The 24,161-nt window shown below is 35.0% G+C and overlaps 1 long non-coding RNA gene across 4 annotated transcripts in view; it reads left to right on the forward strand.

Annotated features, from left to right (window-relative positions):
- Positions 1-24,161, forward strand: part of LOC114232929 (uncharacterized) — a 404,337-nt gene that overhangs the window by 246,241 nt on the left and 133,935 nt on the right. For all 4 annotated transcript variants that reach the window (XR_003619045.2, XR_008556359.1, XR_008556360.1 and 1 more), the window contains exon 3: positions 17,743-17,803. This is a non-coding gene — a long non-coding RNA (uncharacterized LOC114232929). The remainder of the gene's footprint in view (positions 1-17,742; positions 17,804-24,161) is intronic.

The raw sequence follows: 24,161 nt of genomic DNA on the forward strand, positions 1-24,161 counted from the left end.
TGTTTATTTGCATACTTGCTCTGATTGGATGGTGGGCATTGTTTGGATGGTGGGCGTGGTTGGTGGGCGTGGCTTGGGCGTAGCGAAGGTGGGGTCAATTTGCATATTACTGTTTTATTAGGTAGGATCCCTTTAATGTCCATGGTATCTATAATGATGTCCCTCCTTAATTTGACATTAGAAAATTGTGTCCTCTTTTTTTCTTAGTTATCCTGGCTAAGAAGGCTTATCTATTTTGTTGTTCTTTTCAAAGCCTTTACTTTTGTTGATTTTCTCTATTGATTTCCTGTTATCAGTTTCATTGATTTTAGCTCCAATTCTTTTCTTTTTCTTTCTTTGGATTTAATTTGCTCTCCTTTTTCTAGTTTCATAAGGTAGACGATTTGATTATTTATTTTATATTTTTCTTCTTTTCTAGTACATGTTTTCATTGCTATAAATTTCCCCTTTAAGCACTTCTTTTACTGCATCCCACAAATTTTGATGTTGTGTTTTCATTTTCATTTAGTTTAAGATTTTTTTAAATTACTCTTGAGATTTTTTTCTTTAACCCATGTGCTATTAAGAAGCATGTTACTTAATCTTCACATAGTTTTGGATTTTTCAGTTATTTTTCTGTTATTGATTTCTAGCTTAATTTCATTGTGGTTTGAGTGCAGAGATTCTATTATTGCTATTAAATTTGGTAAGGAATATTTTATGGCCTAAAATGTGTTCTATCTAGGTGAATATTCTATGTGAGCTTGAGGAGAATATGTATTCCACTGGTTTGGGATGAAATAGTCTATAGATGTCATTGGTAGCCAGTTGATTAATGGTGCTGTGAGTTCAACTCTGTCATTACTGATTTTATGCCTGCTGGATTGGTCCATTTCTGATAGAGGGGTGTTGAAGTATCCAACTATAATAATATATTCATGTATTTCATCTTGCACTTCAATCAGTTTTTGCCTCCTGTAGTTTGAAAACCTGTTGTTAGGAACATACATGTTAAAGATCATTATATATTCTTGGAGATTTGAACCCCTTAGCATTATTTAATGTCCCTCTTTATCTCTAATAAATTTTCCTTACCCTGAAGTCTACTTGATTAAAATTAATATAGCTACTTCCTTTTGGTTAGTGTTGACATGGTGTATCTTTCTCTATCCATTTACTTTTAGTTTACATGTGTCCTTATATTTAAAGTGGATATCTTATAGACAGTATAGAATTGGGTCTTGTTTTTTGATCTACTTGTCTTTTAATGGTGCATTGAGACGACTGCTGGTCAAAGTGATGATCGATATAGTTGAAACAATATCTACCATACTTGTTACTGTTTTATAGTTTTTGTCTTTGTTCTTTGTTTCTATTTTTGCTTTCCATTCTTATGTGCCTTTTGTGGTTTTAACTGGGCATTTTATAGGGCTCCATTTCTCTTCTTTTCTTAGCATATCAATTGTACTTCTTTTAAAAAAAATTTTTAGTAGTTGCCCTAGAGTTTTCAATATACGTTTACAACTAATCCAAGTTAGTTATCAAATAACACTATACCATTTTACTGGTAGTGTAAGAATCTTATAATAATAAAATAATTTCTCTTGTCTCTTTTATTATTGTTGTTATTCATTCATTTCTCATATATATCTATAGATATAAGAAGCCAGCAACAGGAACGCCGAATGACTGGATCGACCAGTCGCTATGACGCCCATTGTGGCCAGCGAACTGGCCTGATGGGGGGTGGGGCAAGCTGGCCAACCTCCTGAAGCCCCTACCTGTGACCCTGTGACCGGCCCCACCTCTGATCACCCCCCCACCCCAATAGGGGGTGGGGCTGGCCAGCCAACCTCCTGCAGCCCCTCCCCCCAGGAGGCCTCACCCCAGATCAGCCCCCCCCCACCCCAATCAGGGACAGGGCTGGCCAGCAAACTGCCTGCAGCCCCTCTCCCCAGCCAGCTCCGCCTCGATTACCCTCCCCACACCAATCAGGGGGTAAGGCTGGCTGGCCAACTTCTCATGGCCCCTCCCCCAGCTGCTGATCCCCGATTGGCCCTCCCACCCCATTCGGGGGCAGGGCTCACTGGCCAATCGCCTGCTGTCCCTTCCCCCAGCCGGCTCGACCCTGATTGGGCCCCAATTGGGGTGGGCCAGCCGGCCAATCTCCCGCCATCTCCTCCTCCTGACAGGCCTAGCCCCGATCCACCCCAATTGCGGCTGGGCCGGCCGGACCCCACCTGTTCACGAATTCGTGCACTCTAGTATACGCATAATTGAATTCAATGTTATTATTATTTTGAACAAACTATTATTGGTTTGATACAAAAAATAAAAGTTTTTATTTTATCCCCACTTATTCCTTCTCTGATAATTTTCCTTTCTGTATGTACATCTGAATTTCTGATATAATTTCCCTTCTCTTTAAAAAAACCTCTCTGAATATTTTTTTTCAAATTAGTTCTACTGAGAAAGTATTTATTTCTCATTTACTTTTGAAGGATAATTTCACAGGGTACAGAATTCTAGGTTGGTGATGTTTTTAACTCTCATCATTAAATATTTCACTCCACTTTCTTCTCGCTTGCATGATTTTTAAGGAAAAGTCAAATGTAATTATTTGTTCCTCCATAAGTACGGTGTTTTTTTTCTCCCTTGTTTCTTTCAGGATTTTTTTTCTTAATTTTTTTTTTTCTAAAACCTAGGCTATCTGATATATACTAATATTTCAAGAAAATTCCTAATATTTAAAACTGCTGTCATAACTCTGAGGAGGGTTGCTGGATTTTGCTAAACTGTTTCAAGGAATTGGTCCTCTCTTTGAGCTTCTCTGAGGGTTAATGTCTAGGAGACATGACCAAAGGCAATTCTGAGCCATCCCCACATGACCCAGGTAAAGGGGTGAGAGAAAACAGAAATTGACAGTTCATTAAAGGAGGCTGCCCCATGGCTGGCAGATCCAGACTGTACTGGGTAGAAGTTGTAGCTCTTATGGGCCTCAGAATAAAATTCTGAATATTAAAGCAGTCACTAAATAAAGTGTAATTTATATTTAGACTTTAACAAAATTGCTAACTAAAACTTCAGCCAATGATATTCTCTACAGATTTTATGCATTCCATCCAGGGGAACTGAAGAAGAACCCCAAAATGAATCATTTATTGATTCTTTCTTGGCAACTGAATTTTCACTAAAGAACTATGTTTCTACCCATCTGGCTTATTTCTTCCTGCTTTATCTCTTTCAAAGAGAAAAGGAAAGTTTCTTAAAAAAATATATATATACAGGCATACCTCATTTTATTGCACTTCACAGGTGTTGCGATTTTTACAAATTTAAGCCAGGACCCCCCACCAGCAAAAAGATTATGACTCGCTTTATTGCTGTGGTCTGAAATCAGACCCACACTATCTCCAATGTATGCCTGTTCTTCTATGATTAGTCTTTTAATGCAATGTGACTCTGGACTATGAGATTCACATGCAGTTCTCAGTGTCCACCATCCCCATCTCTCTTCAGTGGGAAAGAATAGCAATTACAGTTGGTTTTTTTATTTTAAAAAATAATCAATAAGTAACTGATAATTAAAGGATATAGAGTAAAATATCTGCTTTTACTTGATAAGCTGTATTTTTTAAATTATCATAATATTTCATGCTCACTTGGAATCATTCAAACATTACAAAAGGTATTAAATAAAAGTAAAAATTTTACTCTTCATATGCCCCCAATCCCCAGTGCTCCAGGGTAACCACTGTTAACAGTTTAATTGCTAGATTTATAGACCCTTTTGATTTTTCATATACATATATGTTTGTATACAAAATAACAAAGTCATACTGTACATGGTATTCTTCAATTAACTTTTATTCACCCAACATTATGGAAAGATTTTTATACAACTTCATACAAATCTGCCTTATTTATTTTAATGTCTATCTAGTATTCCATCTTATTGATTTGTCATATTTATTTAATCATTCCCTGGTTGATAAACATTTAGTCTGTTTTCAATATTTCACCATTACAAATAATGCTGCAATAAATATCCTTGCCCATAAATTATTATGATATGTTTATTTTTACGATTTACTCTAAAAAGCCTGACAAATCCACAATCTAGAATCAGACAAGCACCTCACTATTCTTCCAATGTTAAGCTGCAGAGCTCACAGCTGGGCAAGATCCTAACAGGGGTCCTCAAACTTTTTAAACAGGGGCCAGTTCACTGTCCCTCAGACCGTTGGAGGGCCGGACTATAGTTTAAATAGATATAGATTCCAGGGGAGATTATTAAAAACTATGAACAAATTCCTATGCACACTGCACATATCTTATTTTGAAGTAAAAAACAAAATGGCAAAAACACCCACATGTGGCCCGCGGGCCGTAGTTTGAGAACGCCTGCTATAGAACAAAACCTACACCATGGACTTCAGTATAGTGGGCTATAGCTGAACTTGAGATTCTGAAGATCAGTGGCTCTTAATATACTCTCAACAAGGAGAGGGCTCATTTAGATACAGGCTAGGATTCACAGTTCATGTTTATAAAAGGAGGGGGTAAATGGGAGGAGAAAACGAATGTCTCAAAGGTGAGTGCCTGAAACATCAGACACACCAAGGGCATCTAAGGTCAGATTCAGGAAAATGAAAAACTCTGACACTTTCCAAGTGTTTGAAGGAAGCAAAGGTCAAAGCACAGATAAGTTTACTGGCTCTCTAGGGGTTATACACCCTCTAAATTGCTATAGTCGTCCTTTGTCACGGGTGTTAAACAACAACAGTAGAATATAATAGCAAGTGCTATATGTGAAAGTAGCTAACGTGCACTGGCACATGTAACACCTTGATCACTGGCAGAATGCTCAGTCTCTGAGCAACACTGCATTTCTATCATATGTAGGGAACCTCCCTCCAAATTTTATTTCTCCTTGCTCTAGTACCATATTGATTATTTAGCATGATTAGGTCAGCTACAATCTTTGAGCAAATACAATGTGTCCAGTACTATGCTGAGTACCTTTTGAGCATTATCTCATGTAACATTCACAACAGTGCTATGAAATCAATGCTATTATTACTTCCATTATGCAGATTCAAAGAGATCCCAGTGCCAATAGTGGCAAAACCAGGGCTCAAATCCAGGCAGGCATGCTAACAGGACATCATTTATTTTATTCAGAATGTTAAAGGAAGAAAACTTCAGATCAGTGTGATAGCACCCTATTAATACATGGTAATGAGACTAGAACTATTCACCTTCCATTGGCTTCTGTCTTATAGCCAGGGAATGTATTTCTCAGGTTGTTGGAGGCACAATATTCATGAAGAAACTCTAAAGCCCGAAGCAAGGAAGAAAATTTAGCCCTTCAAAATGTGTTTGAGATCTCTCCAAAATCCTGGAAGAATACCAAATTAGACTGTGGAACCTCACTTGGAACCTTTGAGGGAATCATGGAGAATCAAGTAAACATGTTTTTAATAAACAGTCAGAGATTTGACATTCAAGGAGGAGAAAGATTCTGAAAATGTATATCTAGGTGCATTTAGCAAACATGAGCAAGATTCCAGGGGAGATTATTAAAAGCATTTCTCATTTTAAAACAAAAAAACTAGACAGAACTAGATTTCAAAGAGAAAATCTGTTTCTTTTTGTTGTTGTTATTGATGGATCAATGTATATGAACATTGCTGAAGTTGCTGACTACCAATTTTTGGAAAAGTACTTAGCAAAAACTTTTATGGGAAGGCATACAAGACAAAAAACAAAAACAAACAAACAAAAAAAAGGTCAATGACATGCACTTTGATGAAGAACTGATTATTTCAACCATTAAACCTAAGCCAATTGGTTAATTGTTCAAATGTGTCCAAAATAAGAGTCTCATAGCAAGTTGTAGCAAATAGAATAGGTAGCAGAATCAGAATTTAAACAGTTCACCATAGGATGTTCAGGCCTAAATGTAGAAAGATAACATATAATGTGGATAAATAGAAGTAAACTATCTGGTGCAGTTGATTTCCCCAAGTAACTTGAGATAATACTTCCTAATGATATGATTGAGTAATCCTAATAATATCTGAAAAATGGGACAAGCAAAGCAAAATTTTACATGAAGTTCAAATAGCTCTACATTGAGCATGATAAAGCCTTAAGTTGAAAGAGGACATAAAGATATTAAAACAGTTCGACAACCTCAGGTTGCATAACTCAGTCTCCTTACTGCATCGAACATTGTTTCCATTTCTTTCCTAGGTTAACTCATACTTGCTTCTCTCTTTATTACTCCTACTGCACTGAAAACCATGTGTATTGTAATCCTAACAGCCATTTGCCACCTTTCCATGCTGCCAGGGCCTCACTTTGTTCTGGAGTATCCTTTTCCCCATTCAACTGAGATAAACCCTGAAGGTCCACAGTCAATCTTCCTTGTCTACAGTTGGTTTGGGGAAAGGGCATATGTAGTCTAGTCTTTATCCTTTCATTCCACAAATATTTACTGAGCAGCTACATGGTGCTGGGAAAACAACAGTGCACAAAACAGAATTGTCTCTACCCACATGGGCCCCAGATTCTAATTGGAGAAAAAATAAAGATAATAGAAAACATGGAGTATTAAAAGATTTGGGGGAAAGATTGTTCATTTTTAATATTTTTTAAATGCCAAAAGTAGAAATTCTTTTGTCTCTTTCTCTGACATTGATGACTAGGATGTGATTTTGGAGCTTCAGCAACATCCAGAGGAGCTAGTCAACCTGCCTAGGACAGAGTGCAAAGAGTTGGAAAGAACCATCATTGAACTGCTAAGCTAATTATCCTGGCCACTATAGTGCTTAAGCCATTGTACTTGAGTTTTCTGTTACATCCTATTGAGCATATCCTACTGCTATAGTATACAAGTTTAGTAGAAACCATTTGTGAGCAATCTACCTGATCTCTGACCATTTTTTACAGGTAGAGTAGACTTGGAAAGTCATTATTGCCTTGGTGACAGAAAAAAAAAGTAGAATAAAGACACACAGATAGATAACCAACCCACTAATATCAGAATATGCATCCTGTGTAAATATACTTCAATAAGGTCTAGATTGTTGTCTGGCACTGAAAGGATGCATATTTATACCCATAGAAAAATGAAGGTTACTTGAGGCTTTCCTTCTCCATGTTCTTATTATAACAATGACCCATCATAATCATTTGTCCTATCTATCTAAATTTAATTTTTAGGAGATGATTTGGATATTCTATCTGGAAGTCTTAATTACAATATATTTCATGGTGAAAATATTAGATATGAGAAAACATTCACTTTTTGTATCAATATAGAGAGGGACAGCATAGCTGACAGGTATTCACCAAAAACTTGGTAAGAAGAAACTAATTTTTGCTACTGTTGAGATCATTAGACTTATAGCAGGGATGTACTTTCTATAATTAGAGAGCAAAAATGCCTCAGACATACAGAAAAGCAGTAACTTAACATATACTTATTAAATGAATGAATATTTAAGCACCTACAATTCTGCAATGTACATTTGTGGTTTCTTTTTGCACAAAGACCGATAGTCCTTATCTTTCAAAAACTTAAATTCCTATTGAGACAAGAGATAAATCAATTATTCTCTTTCCCTTTATCTCACTCTCTTTTCCTCTCTCTCTTTTAACCCTTCCTTCTTTTCCTCATTTCCTTCCTCCCATTTTTTTCCAGCAAACATTGAGTGCCTTCTATGAATCAGACATTGTTTGTGGCATTTAAATATTTTTAAATGTTGATTTTGATAATAAAAATCCTATTAATGAATTGAGTAGTCTTCTAGAAAACCTTTTATCAATCCAATCACATACTATACCCATTAGAAAAACTTGAGAATGCTAATAAGCGAAGGAATGTTTTATTGAAATGAAACATCCTCACACAAAGCTACCCAGATTATGCTACTCAAAAGTCTCAATGGAGAAATGCTAAATATTATCAAAGGTCTTTCCAAAGCCAAAGCTCTGGGGCATAACACACTCCTCCAAGAATTATGTACTAAATTAGCTAGTGTTCTTATAGATTATTTATTAGAATTTTAACCAGATCTTAAAAATCATCCATGTTGCACACACTGTCAATATTTTATGCATTATATTAAGAAGGAAGAACTGTTACAGTTTAAATTTATCATTGGCTCTCTGCCTCCAAAAACACCAGTCTGGAAGGTATGACTCAGATTCTCACCTGCCAGGTAGAATACAGAATGTTCTCTTTTCACTCATGAAGACAAGCCTGGACTCATGCCAGGGAGAATCTCTCTGGCTAATGTATGAACTTTCATTGATCATATTTTAAACAGTGTTTTGTATTGTGATCATTGCTTTTTTAAAAAAATACTTTGTGAAGATGAGTACTTACATAGGTTAAGCTTATTTAAATGACTCCTTCATTTTGTAAACTGATATGAAAGTTTTCTCAACTGCTAATGATTGCATACCAAAGGTGAAAGAGTATACTTATTATAAAGGTAAGAAAATAGAAATGAACATACAAAGGAGCATGTTAATATTCTGTTCAATTCTCCCCTCAAAGTGTGTAGTTATTACACCCATGTAAATTAGGAGACTGATTATGCTCTTCTTTTCACACACTGCAACGTTTCTCCTCCAGTGTGTACCCCTTGATCAAGTAAAGCACTATTCAGCTAGAATTAGCCATTAATGCAGCTTTGATATAATGCAAGTTTAAGCTTACAAAATAATCTGTTAAAGGAAGGGATGGGAGAGCCATTGACAGCCCTCTCCTGATCTGGCCAGTCTACCAATCACAACTGTGAATGTTCACAAGAACATGTACTGCACTGTTCCTACTGATAGTGTTTCTTCTCCATTTCCTGTTTCCTCCAGCATAAGTGGATTTTATACAAGCCCATCATCCAATTCTGGATTATGATTTCAACTTCATTCATCAATGTTAGCACCTCATGTGTCAATTTAACTGAATATACCTACTCAATGATAGATGTGGCACATATTATAGGACAGGTGAGACAAATTTTGCATAGAGATTACACCAAATATTTTTTAAAATACCACTGATTTGTTTGTTTGTTTTCTCCAAAAGATTGATTATGTCATCATCTTATTGGTTATTTCTGTTTTTTAATTGAACTTTATAATTATCCATTGGTCTTAAGGACATTTTTAAGTACTGTGAAATTAAGGGACAAGTTTCAAAAAGAAAAATTTTCAGATAGAAGTTAATAAGGTATTTATTCATTAATAGGGATGAAATATAATTAATTCAATTTTTTCTTGATTTCTTTTAACCTCTTTAACATCCTGAGAGATTGCCCATAAACTCAGATAAGCATAGATCTACCTAAGAGACTATTCAGCAATATCCATATTATGCTTTAGGAAAGGAGCTAGGGACAACAGAAGCTCCAATCTAGATACCTCTGTGTTGCATTTAATAAGGGGCATCACAGGACCCTGTGCACCAGGAACCTATGGGATGCCTGAAGAGTGAAAGAATAAGACATATGACATAGTTGTGACACTAGGAAGAAAAGCTAGAAGATAAAATCTTCCAGAGAAGGGGGGCACACATAATTCCATCAAAAAATGACCATCTAATAAATTAAAATGTATATAACTTTTTTCAAAAATAAACATTCGATGTATATTTAATTAATCATTTATTTGAGCCCCATCAGAAAAAGGATACATCCCAATAATACCTATTCCAACAAACCAGGTCAGCTTTTGACCCTCTTGTGGGCATTGTAATAATTCCCTGTATGCATTGCTTTTAGCATATCAAGAACAAGTCATTCATATACTCATTTTAAAAGATTTATATCATTGCTTTTCTCCCTAGGATGCTGTCATTTTCATATATCCATCATTAAATAAATGGATATATGCCCCCATTTTCTTTTACATGTTCAAAGGAATGGCTTTATTAGCATTTTAAATCTATTTTTCTAAAGGTAAAAAGATACTAAAAATCAACAAAACTTTTCCCTGTGATATTAAAAATCACTAGGAGGTCTTAAATTTCCTGTCTTTAATGCTTCTTTCATGTCAGGAACTTGAGACATATTTTGACTTGGCTTTTACCCAAAGAGAACTGAAGTTGGCTCACACTTAAACAGGCAAACTGTAGTTGAAAAAAAAACAAAAAAACTTGTTATAGCACTTTTATCTGACAACTCAAAAAATAGTATTAATCATATTACTATTCAAGGTATAAAATAAGTAAATGTAGTATATTGCTTTCTTAACCTTATACATAGAGCAGGGCTTAGAATGAAAATTTTATTTAGAATCACACAAGTAGCCAAGGTGAATAAACCAAATTAGAAAACAGTCTGGATTAAATAGATCAGTTTAAAAAATAGTGACAAGCCCTGGCCAGAATGGCTCAGCAGTTAGAGCATCGGCCTGTGCACTAAGGGTCTCAGGTTCAATTTCTGGTTATGGGCACTTACCTTGATTATAGGTTCAATCCCACCCAGTTCAGGGTAAGTGTGGGAGGCAACCAATTGATGTATCTCTCACATTGATGTTTCTCTCTCTGCCTCCCTCCCTTCCACTCTCTCTAAAAATCAATTGAAGAAAATATCCTTAGGGAAGGATTAAAAATAAAACAAAAACAATAGTGACAAGAAATGTGGAACAAGAGTATCGTTTTATATGGCAGAACAGTCAGTTTCATCCAGTTTGCCACAGATAACTTGGTGTTAGCCAGCTGTCATACAATGGGTAGTTCATGACACCAGTAGCCTTAAAGCAAGAATGAGGATGGCTTCAAAAAAAACACCCCAGAACAACCTTCATTGTCCATAAGAAAAGATGAAATAATGCCATAGAGGACAACATGACGGATCTTGAGAATATCATGCAAAGCAATCAGAAAATGTCAAGAACCATATGATTTCACTCATATGTGAGATATAAAACTAAGCAACAAATTAATAAACAAGACAAATAAACAAAAACTCATGGACAAAGACAACAGTACGGTGGTTACCAGAGGGAAAGGGGTAAGGGGGAGGTAGTAAAAGGGGTCAAATATTTGGCGATGGAAGGAGATTTGACTTTGTGTGGTAAACACGCAATGCAACATACAATGATGTGTTACAGAATTATACACTTAAAACCTATATAATTTTATTAACCAACCTTACCCCAATAAATTTAATTTTAAAAAACCCTTCATTGTCTCTGGGAAAACTCAGAGGCACACAACTTACTTGGTCATTAGCTTCAAGTTTACATGAAGGTTCAACATGTTTACTGAACATCAACATGAAATTCAAGGACACTGGTCCTATTATCTTTTTGATCCAACACCTTACTCTTCATTGGAAACCACTCCTACTAATAAATACCACTCCTAGTAATAAATACCTGCTTTGTTAGACTTGATGTGGTGATTTAAATGCTAATTCCCTTTATTTGTATATTTCTCATACACAAAAGAGTTTTCTCATATCAGATAACAGAGTAAAATCATAATAAGCCTTAGTTAATTAGCTCTAACCTTACTGCAGCTTGAGTGTGGGCTAACATATTGAGATGACTTTTGTTTCAAGATTCCCCTTTGTAAGCAAACTAAGAAACATGTACCTTTTCCAGGCCTGTATTTATAAATAAACTGGAGGCCCGATGCAGGAAATTCATTCAAGGGGCTTGGCCCCCACAGCCCCAGCTGCCTTGGCTCTTGCAGCCCCAGCTTCGTCCGGAAGGTTGTCCGGATGGTCGTTCTTCTGTTCTGTCTAATTAGCATATTAGCTCTTTATTATATAGGATGGCTTTGTTACCAAGCATTAACTGTTCGTATTTAAAAAAAAAAATCTGTTTTTGAAAATATCTCCTAAAAGAATAAAACACCTGTCTAAACTATATTACACACTCAGAGTATATGAATTTATTTGTTTAGGTTGAAAGTTCTGCTTAGAGGATATCTTACGTAAAATTTAATGAGAGTATTTGGTAATGAAAACAGGCTCATAAAAACCTGGGTTTGTGTCCTGGCATTATCACTTGCTCATGCTCTGACTTTGGGAGATTTATTTGATCTTCAGTTTTATCATATGAAAATGAAGATAATATTCTCTATATTGGCAGGTTCTCATGAAGATCTGATGAAGATTGCTATAACACCAATTACAAGGTTTGGTCATAGGCAGTGCAGCATAGCAATTAAGAACATAAAATCTAGAGCCAGAATGCCTGGGTTCAACTCCCAGCCCTGCCACTTGGGAGTTGTATCCTTGGGAAAGTTACTTAAATTCTCTTTGCTTCAGTTTCCCCATCTATAAAATAGGAATAAAGATAATATCTCCCTCATAAGGTTGTTATGAAGATTGTTGAATAACACATGTTGATTATTAGATAATGCACTTGTGACAGTACCCAGCATAGACTATATAACATGCAAATATTAGCTGTTTAAGGAGTCTAATAAATGACATGTATTATTATGATGAAGAGGAAGCCTAGAAGAGATAGAATGTGAGAGGAAAAACAGAACAAATGGCTCCATTCCAAAAGCACTAGAATAATCCGAAACACCTGTGCCACCTTGACAATATTTAAAACAGTTTTGTCCATCACAAGAATTCCCAGTCTTCAGAACCTGAATAATTTTTTCAAATTAATGATAATTCTGACATATGCTTTGAAATGGTCCCTTTCATACAACTAGTGGTCTAATATGAAATTTTGAAGCTCAATTTTGTATTTAAACTATGTTTTACAACTTTATTGAACATTTTTTTGGTTCATTTCTTTATTTTTTGTGCATAGATTGTCTCTCCAACCATGTTATACATTTCTTTATGGCAAGGATTTTGTGTTTTTCACCTTTACAGCCTACATTGTCACAAACCAGGAAGAGTATTGTTAAACATGTATGTTATTAAACTTATATGTGTTGTTAAGCTCAAACAATGGAACTCCATGGCCAGTATTTTAGATTCCTGTATAGGACACATAATTTTATCATTACTTCCCATGTGTAATAACTCAAAGCTTTATCTAGCGCTTTAATTCAAATTTAGCTCAAATTTAAAAATCAAGCTAGATGATATTTTAGTCATCTCTGTTTAACTTTGCTTGGCTTTTATATAAATAAATTAAAAAGCATCCTGATTATTCCAAAATTATAAAAAGCTATACTCTTCTTGCATAACCAATAATCCACATAAAGTATCACAAACTTTTATATAATTATACAAGTGAGATATGTGAGGATAGTAAGATAAAATTTTAACAGCAATAACTAAAAAAAGAAAGAAGGAAGCTACATGGCTATTTCTTTAGCTCAGTAATTTTTTCTTTAGTATATCTTTGGTGTTTTCCCATTTGTTCAGAGATTATTCACTAGATGAGACTGGCTTTCTTATTTATTGTCTTAATTTCATCTTTTTCTTTGTTGCATAAAAATATATGCATTAGGCAGGACTTCTCACAATTTCCTTTGCTGCATTGATTTGATATTTCTAAGCATCAATTCTGCATTTACTTGACTCCAGTGTAAATTTTAATTCAGTTACACATTTTAATGACCTCTCTAATGTATTATTTCTTTGCAGATGTTGCTATGAACTGACTAAAATACTTTTGTTCTTTAGAATTCAAATATTAATATTATCAAATGAAAAAATTTATAGAAGTTTTGAAATGTGAGTTATATAATTTTATTCATTTATCAAACAAATTTAATCACCTACTATGAAACACAATGGAAATGTAAAGATATATTAGATATGTTTCCTCCTTCAAGGAGCTTAGAGTAAAGATGACAATAATGGTAATAAAAAGAACACATTTAAGGTGCATGTCTATGTACTAGGTACTGTGCCAAAGGTTTTGGATGTACAGTTATCACTCAATATCTGCAAGGGATTGAATGTAGTATCCACCAAGAATTCCAAAATCATTGGATGCTCAAGTCCCTTATATAAAATGGCATAGTGTTTGCATATAACCTATGCACATCCTCCCTTATATTTTAAATCATCTCTAGTTTCCTTCTAATGTGTAATACAATGTAAATTCTATATAAATAGTCATGATACTATATTGTTTAGGAAGTAATAACAAGAAACAAAAGTCTATACATATTCAGTACAGATGCAACTACTATAGGCCTATCTACATAGTACAACATAACATTTTTTCAAATATTTTTTATTTGAGCTTGGTTGAATATACAGATAAGGAGGGCCAACTGTATTATCTAACATTCATAATTGTGAAAGAGGTACTGGTTTTAAAGGTAAGAAACTAAACCTAAAAGAGGTTAAGTAACTTGCTTGAGGTTACGTAAATCCATGACGCCAAAATCTGTCTTCATTTTTATTCCCCACTTCTGCATAGTTTTCTCCCACTTCTTATTGTTTCCTTTTATTAAATTAAAACCAATACACACTATAAACACAATCATAATTTAATACAATAATGCTTCTGGGAGACTGGTGATATCTATCAGTTGCCAAACAATTTTATTTACAGTAGTTTCCTCTTTTTTATGGTTTTACTTCCTCAGTTCCACTTACCTATAGTCAACCATGGTGCAAAAATATTAAATGGAAAATTTCAGAAATTAGTCATAAGTTTTAAATTGTGAACCATTCTGAGTAGTGTGATGAAATCTTAAACCATCCTGCTCCATCCATCCAGGACATAAACCATCCCTTTGTCCGGCATATCCATGCTGTATACACTACTCTCTGGCTAGTCACTCAGTAGCCATCTCAGTTATCAGAGGGAGAGAGAGCACTTCATGCAACTTTTTATATATTGTTGTAATCATTCCATTATTATTAGTTATTCTTAACCTATTATTGTGCCTAATTTATAAATTAAACCTTATTATAGGTATACATGTATGTGTGTATATGTGTGTGTGTATATATATATATGTGTATATATATATATATATATATATATATATATATATATATATACATGCATATATATTATATAGTATATATAGGGTTCAGTACTATTCATGGTTTCAGGCATCCCCTGAGGGTCTTGGAATGTATCATCCACAGATAAGAGTGACTATACTATAAATTGCATCTGATAAATGAGAAATAAAATGTCAAAATAAGACTCAATCAAATATATATATGTCTTTATGTTTTCCAGGCCTATTTATGAATTCTGTATTTTGATCCCTTTGCCATTTTGTCCTAATTTGTTTTAGAGAAAAATTATTTTTGCCTCATTTAAAAAACAACAAAAAACAACTGTTAGTTACACTGTGTTAACATAGATACTTTAATTCTCCCCTGTGTTTTCCTTTCCCTGGGCACGTCTTCAAGTTACTTCTTTGCATCACAAACATTCCTGATTCTTGGGTATAGAATAAAGATGACTAAAATATCCATAGTAGAGGGAGAACAGTGGAAAGGCCAAGCAATCTGATTACCAAATATAAGTATGGGAACTTCAAATGTGACTGGAAGTGGGGGAAACAAAGGCATGAAAGGGAATCTGTTGTTTATAATTTTTCTTATAGTCCTAACAAATTTGGGGGCAGCACTGTCAAAGTTTCACTGTATTGAAGAAAAAAGTTGCAAGTTTTATTACAAAAATGATTATGTAGATCAAAAACAAAAATAAGCACAATTCCCTACAACTCTAAAATGGAAAAGACATTTCAGGGGAAAGAAAGTCTATTTGATAATGGAATCATGTGCCTCCAAAAAGGCAATGGAAGCATCAACAGAAACTGTGTATGTGAAGGGGCTGAGACATTTATGAATAATCCAGCCAAATTAAATGTAATGTTCTGGACTACCCTTTCTCTATCTATTAGCTCTAATTCAGTAATTCTTCAGAAGAAAATGGACTACAAGAGAAAACTCCAATTATGTACTCTGAGCCTCAGGCATATTCAAGCTCCAGTGATTCTCCTGGAATGGCCTTATAATTCAAAAGTAATCTAGTGATGTCAATCAGGGCTTTCTCATCATCCTGCATTTTTCCTCCATCAAAGAAAGGAAAGAAAAATGCCTGAATACGATACAGCTCTAACAAAGAAACATCTAACAGAGGAAATGCTATTTCCCCTTGACGCACTGTCATTACCAACAAAGGGCCAACTGGAGAGGCAGGTGTTTCCTGGGGAATAGGATGGATCAGGGAGGCCGTTCTCAGAGATTTAAACAGGAGGACGTCTTTATCTAGAGATTTGTGTTTTCGTTTTTTAAAACTTTCTTTCCTTTATTCCCTTGCAGAGAATCTGAAAGAGTGGTATTCTGTTATATCTTTCCCCGTACAGTTTATAATGAAAGTAAGATATCATGATTCATTCTTGTTTTCCAGTCTTTTGGGGACAGAGAAATGTGTATATAGAGATTCAAACATTTATGAAGGACACTGCATGAAGCATCAGATAGATATTTGAGAACATGGAAAGATAAATCTCTTAGCTTTTGTTTTTAATGAATACACTTCACCTCAATCCAGGTTTCAGTCCGTCTAGGATAGGAGAAGACCTGGTCCTCTTCAGGAGGAAGACTTTGCTTGAAATCAGTGTTCCCATAGGCAGGGAAAAAAGCAACAATTATGGTGTGTAGATGAATATGAATGTGTTGTTATTAAATCACACTTAATTAAGGTATCTGTTTCTGTTGTGCTTTTTAAGCAAACCTTTTATGTTGTAACTTTGTTTTTCCCAACACCTTTGGTCCATGCCTTTCTGCATGGAGACACAGGGGGAAAGACCATTCCCCTTTGAATAGGCACTGAGCCTGTGACACCACAGTCCTTAACAGAGCATGGGCCTTCCCAGCACTTGGGTTCCAACAGTCAAGAAGGTGCTGAATAGCAGGCGCAATAATGGTGAAAAATTCATCCTTCTTCCTGATAAACCCCTCCCTGCAAGGTTTATGTCTTCCTGGCACAGCCCAGAAAAATCACACAGCAAGATATTTCTCTCTTTGAAAATGTTTAATTAATCAATCTAATGACTGAAAGAGAAGCAAAAAGTATAACTGGATTTTCATACCATTCTTTTGGGCATGTTTACAGGACCTTTGGCACTGATTGCTTAGTTCTTTTCTCTGAGTGTTAAAAGATATTTAAAAATTGCAAAGCTTTATTAACTTTTTGATGTAAATCAGTTTTAACCTCAAAAATGCTTCTTTATTTAATACTTTAAAAAGTGGGCAAACAGGTTTCCTATAAAAACTTTACCACTTTCCAAGACATATATTTAATATTACACAACCTTCACCAGCCAAGATAAATTGATCTCTTAGAGTAAAGCTATAATAATTTTAGTATAGTCCCATAGTGGCATGAAGATAAATCCGAATTGATGTGGATTTCATGAATCTGGTAATTGTTGAGACATCATTGGTTGATTTTTACCTTTGCACTATCTCTTGAAAAAGGTATAGCTAAGCAAATTACTATGGCATGGGCAAATCCAGAAGGGGAATACTTACCTAAGTGAATCCATTTATATACAAATTATGTAAATGGAACACATGATGTGGCTGTTTTGGTATATTACTTCCAAATGATTTGTCTTTTTAGTGTAAATTTTCCCTTGGACCACACTTAGTTAGCATTCCATCTGTAATTGTGAGGACTTGAAGAACTTAATTTTTTTGGAGGAAAAAAAGTCAGATGATGTTTGACCTTGATACTTGGAGTCAAGAGATACAATTTTTAAATGCTTGGCCATTTACATTTACCAATGCTCACTTTCATCATCTGAAAAAGAAATAATACTTACTTGTTTTACAGTATCACTCTGAGGATTAAGCTGGATGAAAAAGTAAGCATCTGCCCGAGTGCCTGGGACATGGTAGGTTCCAAATCAACCCCTTTTGAATCTGACTGTACACTTGTAATTAAATCAGACTTTTTTCCTAAATATTTTAATCACTGAAGGAATTTTATTCTAGTAAATATAGAAAGTTTATTTTGCTATCTCCTTTTAAGAGTTCCTTTAACAATATTCCCTTATATATCTCTTTTTTTAAATTGTATACTGCTCTATTAAAATATTACTTTTTAATATAGAGGGTTTTTTTGTTGTTGTTATAAACACTACTTCTAGATGCTTGTAACCATGGGGGATTTAAAAATGCATACTCAAACTCCATTACCTTACATATTTATAGTGCAAAAATGTGAAGTTTCAGAGCATGCTGGCTTTGGGATTCCTGTGAGGGAAGAAGAGCAATGAAAAGGTGGAAAAGGATTCATTCCAGATGTCCACAGATTTCTAAATACTGCCCAACACAGCCCATCTAGAAATGTCTTCCTTTTAGTTGCAAGTGAAGAGCTTTTTCAATTTTGAATTATTAAAAGTGGAATTCTTGAAAGTTTTGGTTTAACTAAACTAAGAATATTTCTTTCATAGAGGTATATTTCTAACATTTTAGTTAATATAAAGATAGCACTTTGGTCAAAGATAGAGCATTTTAATTACTATAATCAGCATCTGTGGATTATAATTTCCAAACCATAGAATATTAGGGTTAAAAAGTAGGAAAACATCTAGCACAGAATTCTCATTTGTCAGAATGAGAAAATGGAGGCCTAGAAAAGTCTACCATCTTGTCAGACATCTAATGGAAGTTTTATTTCTAGAATTTATATCTATTGACTAATCTTTAAGTGTCATTTTAACGGCACCTTGTTCCTCTATGAATGTAGTTTCTTGAAGACTTAGCCCTTACAAATAGTTTAAGAACAGCTACATGAAAAGTAGGGCTCTGTCCTTTTGTCAAAATGGTATCATTAATAATTAATTGGGAATCCTGTTTTCTAACTGATCACAGTGGCCAGTGAAATAAAAAAGCAAAGAGTAAAGAAACAGTAAATACACAGCACCAGGAACATGAAGCCTAGTTTACATGGACATTTTATTAAGTTTTAAGAACGAAATTTTAATTTATAAAATAGTCACGTATCATATTTACTCTGGGGATGAGGAAATTGGGAAGCGCGGGTGGAGAAATGTTTGGTGGAAAACATAAAACAACCCCCTTTCTAACTAACAAACAAAACAGCTTAGACTTCTTTTCATGTTTGCCTGTTTTGGAATATTTCAGCTACCTACTCTGAATCTTAGGATACCTAGCCAATGTCCACATCACAAATTGAGAGTCAGAAATAAAATCTGAAGAAAAACAAAATATTTAAAAGGACCTGTAGAGGATGCAGTTGGTTGACCAGCATGCATACCAAACCCATAATCTCCCTCAATTTGTTTGTCAGAGTGTTGGAAAGAATTCCATATTCAGGGAAGGCATCTAAGTCCTCTCGGCTTAAGCAATGAAATAACAAAGAAGAGATGCACTATTTCTGTTTTAACTTCAAAATATAGTTAGGACATAACTTAAGAGCCCATTTTGGGCAGCTGTAATATATAACTCAAGGCCCTAATATAGATTGCTCTTGTGTTGATGTTTGGTGCCTATTAAAATGCTACATCATTATTCATTTTACATAAAATGTCTCTTCATAGTTATTTCCAAGTCATCATGCCTAATCATCAGTTGTTTCCATAAACCTCCCTGAAATTTTTTTCCTAAACAGCCAAACATCTCTGTAAAATAGCAATTTTCAACTGGTATGCCATAATAATTTTTAAAACATGCAATAATTGACTATTTAGTCAGGGGCACTGAACTCTTTTCCCTTAGATTGTCAAATAAAAAAATGTCAACAACCAACACAACAATAGCCATCTGCTGTGAATGTCCTGTCTTAAACCATAAATATACATGGTGTTCCAAAAAATGTATACACACTTTTAATGATTATAAAGTTAGTGTTTATACATACAGTTCATTTTCAAAATTTAAAATAATCTATAGAAATGATTAATTCTTTTGGTCAATGCATGTTTTCAAACCGATGACAGTTCTGGTTCAGGAACTGCTGATAATGTGAAGCACTGGAATTGCAAACATCAAGAATCATTTCATTTGGTTTTTCTGCACCCTCAATTCGTAGACTGTTGCTGGTTTTGAACCGTAAACTTTATCTTTATGTATCCCCATAAAAAAGTCCAGTGGCACTTTAGAATAAAGTTTATTTGTTCAAAGCTTAGTCTGGCTTCACTCATTATTTTTCAAATAAGTTAAACCCAAAAAGGAGTGAAAATTAAATAAGTTATCAGTTGTTCAAGTATATATACATTTTTGGGGACACTGTATATAGGACACATAATAGAGTTGCATCTTATTGGTCACATCACATAATAAAGTTGCATCTGATTAGTTAATTCTTGGTACCAGAAATCCTTATATACAAGAATAGGCACCTGATTTTTTTTTTTTAAAGTCACTTTGGAGAAAAAAAGGTAATTACTATTGTTTTTATTATTTTCATAAATCAATCAAAATTATACCTTTTTTTGTCAGATTGGCAAAAATACATTTTTGGTATTCAACAGAATATTAGTAATTAGTTTATGTGTGCTCTAAGATTAAAAAGGTTGAATATCGCTGCTGTAAAGCTTCCTTAGAAGTGATTGGAAGTGAATCCTGCCAATTACTTTCTGTTAGTGTGGTCTGCCAGGAGTAAATTTCATGTAAGGTTGAGGTGGGACCTCTAAAGTACAACTAACTTCTCTGTAAAACCCTGAGAGACCTACCTACTAGGCTTCCAACACTCCCTTTCCTGAAACTGATTAACACCTTTCACAGTAATTACCCTCAATAAACAAGGAGACTGACATAGTGAAATGTTAGGGCTCTAAAAATTGTGATCCACCGTAGTTTTGCAAAAAAAAAAAAAAAAAGGTACTTCTAACAATTCAGCCCAAACTCTGGCTATTCATAATTTTTCTTTATTCCATGAATGGGTACACCTCCTTCATACTTGGCTCATGTCCAGTTCCAAGTTGGTAGGTGAACTACTGTCACAAGCAAACCCTGGAACTATAGTCACTATGGCCTAAAAGGGCAAAAAGGTAGGCCCACTTTTACACTGTACTTTCCCTTTTTAAATCCTTGAAGAAAGTAAAATAATCTCAATAATGTTGGCATGAACTAAAGAGACAGAAGGCCTTCTGAAATCAAAATGGCCAGCCTAAAAAGTCTGAGCAGCCTAAAAAGTCAACAGTGTGTTATTTTGGACAAAATAAAAACTTGTCACACTTTGACAAAGGAAAGCAATTGGCATTAATATTGATTGCACTGAAAATTTTTACATCGGTATAAAAATTCTCCTAGATAGCTCTTTAAAAATCTCTGACTTGTGGAATGGAAGCTAAGTTGTTGGACTACATGTCCAGTTCTCAGTGGCTTCTCTTCCTTCACTTCCAGGACAGCAAGATTCTCTGCCCACGTTCAAATCTGAAGATTGACATTTTTTGAAAGGTCTGACCAGTCCACTCTAAACTAACAGAAATAGAATAAATACATCTCTACCAAGATCTGGTACTGACCAGTTTACCTAAAACCTTGGATTGCTTCCTGCACAACAACAGAATCCAGCTTAAAATGTGCTTTGTACAAAACAGCAACCCTTGCCCAAAAGCTGGATTTGTAATCAAGAAGTAAAACCTCTTTCTTCCAGAGAGCAAACCAGCCAGCTTAGTTCATGCCATTAATATCTTTCTTATGCAAAGAAAAGTATGAACTCATTAGTAATGAATTACAACATTAACTTCCCTATTTCAATTCCAATTTCAACAGAGCTGCAATTACCAAGGGGATTAAGAGAGAGAGAAAAGGGGGGTCTAAAAATCATCTATAAATATATTACCAGAAAAAATATATATATATTACCAGGAGGACAAAAAGAGAATGTAGGAAAAAATAAACCAAAAGGAGACATAAGGAAACATGAAATATGGGCTAAAATATATGGAAAATTTTATAGAGTAAGAACTAGGATTCTACCTTCAGCCTGTAGGATTACTGAAACATTTAGTTGATTATGGTCTCTCACACCTGCAACCTTTCTCTTTATACACAAATAAGCTCCTCTCAGCCATATTTTATTACGTAAAACCTAAATATAAGAAGTCTTGTTTCAGAACTCACTCTTTTGTCCTTGGAAAGAATACTGATTATCTGGCTCAACTCTCCAAGAGGGAAGAGATTTGTTCATTTTTTCATCTTTATAATTCCAGAATCTAGGCGACCACCTGGCCCACAACAAGCTCTCAATACATGCTTTCTAGATGAACTTAGTAAGATTGAGTGTAGACCAGCCCATTACTCACAGAGCTTAAACACCCAACTCCCCATCAGGCCCTGAGGAGAGAGGCATGGTTGAGGAAAAGCAGGCACCACTATTAGTACCAACACTGTTCCTGTGAGCTAGTAGTATCAACACTATTCGTGTGAGCTATTGCAACATTGAAAGCATTAGGGCTCAGTTATCTGGTGCCAATGATGTTGGTGTCCCTCGTTAGGGCACCATAATGCCGGGGTTCTTTTCCCAGCCTTACAAAGGGTTCAGCATTCTGGAGAAAGGGGCTGTGCGTAGATTCAAGAAGGAGTCCAAAGACGAAATATATTTTTGAAAGGCATTGGGGGTCAGAGGAGGTTCAGCTAAAAGGTACTGAAGACTCCCTTTGTCTCAGGACCCCGTACTTTTATTAAACACAATTTGTCCCAAGGCAAGGTGGAAATATACACTTCAAATGGTAAGGTATCAAAGGGTACAGAAACATTGTCAGTTTGGGGAATAGCCTACAGCTGTTCAGGTGTTTGGCCAACAGGAGGCAATAAAATGCCCTGAGCTGTCTGGCAGCAAATGATTATCCTATTCAGGTTTGGGAGAAGTGCCGTTTATCCATTTCCAACAGGTAAATTACATATGTGGCTCACCCTTGTTGAGCCCCCCAAGTCCCATCAACCTTTTGACGGAACTCTTGTAATTATTACATGCTGGAATTGGTTCTGGCACAATGACAATACCAGTGCTTACCAACTATGTATTAATAATAAATATAACTTTACAGGTCTCACAGATTTCTTTGTGTCTGCAACTCTGAACCTGCTCCCAATCCCATATACCAGAAACCAACTAGTCCTTTAGAGATGAAAATAGCATTAGGCATCAAGGGTGTGCATTTGTGCATGAGGTGGGAGGGTGGGAGATAACCTGGACCTTAATGCATTCCTGTTTTCAATGGGGTACAGTCATGAGAGAATTGTTCATCCTAAAAGAAGGGTAATATTTACCTTAAGTTACTCTGAGTTTTTTGTTTTGGTTTTTTTTGTGTGTGTGTGTTTTTTGTTGTTGTTGTTTTACTTTGAGGAGATATAACACAGATTGCCTATAACCATGGCAATTGGTTCAGTTGTGAGCACCCTCATTTATTCAAGGTACAGAGGCAGTATAGGAGAGAAAATACTATTACAAATAGGAACAATAGAGTTAATTTCAGATGCCAAAACATGATTGGTTTGGTATTGGATTTCCAGCCTATGAAGAACATTACGTATTCTGGGGAAGAATAATATTAATTCTATTAGTTGTAATTTCTTCCAGAAATAATGATGAACTTGTTTCTAGGATTATCTTGAAAGTGAAAAAAAAATTTTTTTGAAAAACATGTTCACAACGATGTACTGTGTGCAAGAGTGCTAAGGCAGGCAGTTAAGGACCAAAGAGCAATGTCAATGTATTAACTAAACTTCAGCAGTTCCAACATTTGTAAACTTAATTCTGATATTTCCACAGATAAAACTCAATGTATTTCAAAGTTACATAAATATTAAACACTGGGAAGAAGAGAGAAAACTACAACAGAATTTCACTATCTACGAAGCAAGCACTGCCACTTTCTCAGTGATTCAGTTAGTAATGGAGTTCCTACCAAGTGCAAGCAATATGAGATGGGGCAGAGACATATCAAAGTTCCTACTAAGTGTACAGCAATGGGAAATATGTCAAGATGAAACAAAGGTCTTTATTTCAAAACACTGCAGCCTAGGAGGGGAAAAGTCAGTGGGAACCACAAAGGAAGTATTTTATCAAAACAAGGTTTTAGAAATAATCCATTTCATCTGAAAATTATAAAAGTTGTTACTTTTAGTGTAGTGGTAATTGAATCAATTTGATTCTAAATGTCTAAAAATATTCATTGCAGAATTTGAGGTTTCATAAAGCTATAATTAGAAGACTAATTCATTTTCCTAAAGAGCAGCCCATAAGCAATACTTTTAAAATTACATTTATTGGGGTGA

The sequence above is a fragment of the Eptesicus fuscus genome, chromosome 6, assembly GCF_027574615.1.
Source record: "Eptesicus fuscus isolate TK198812 chromosome 6, DD_ASM_mEF_20220401, whole genome shotgun sequence".
Lineage (NCBI taxonomy): Eukaryota > Metazoa > Chordata > Mammalia > Chiroptera > Vespertilionidae > Eptesicus > Eptesicus fuscus.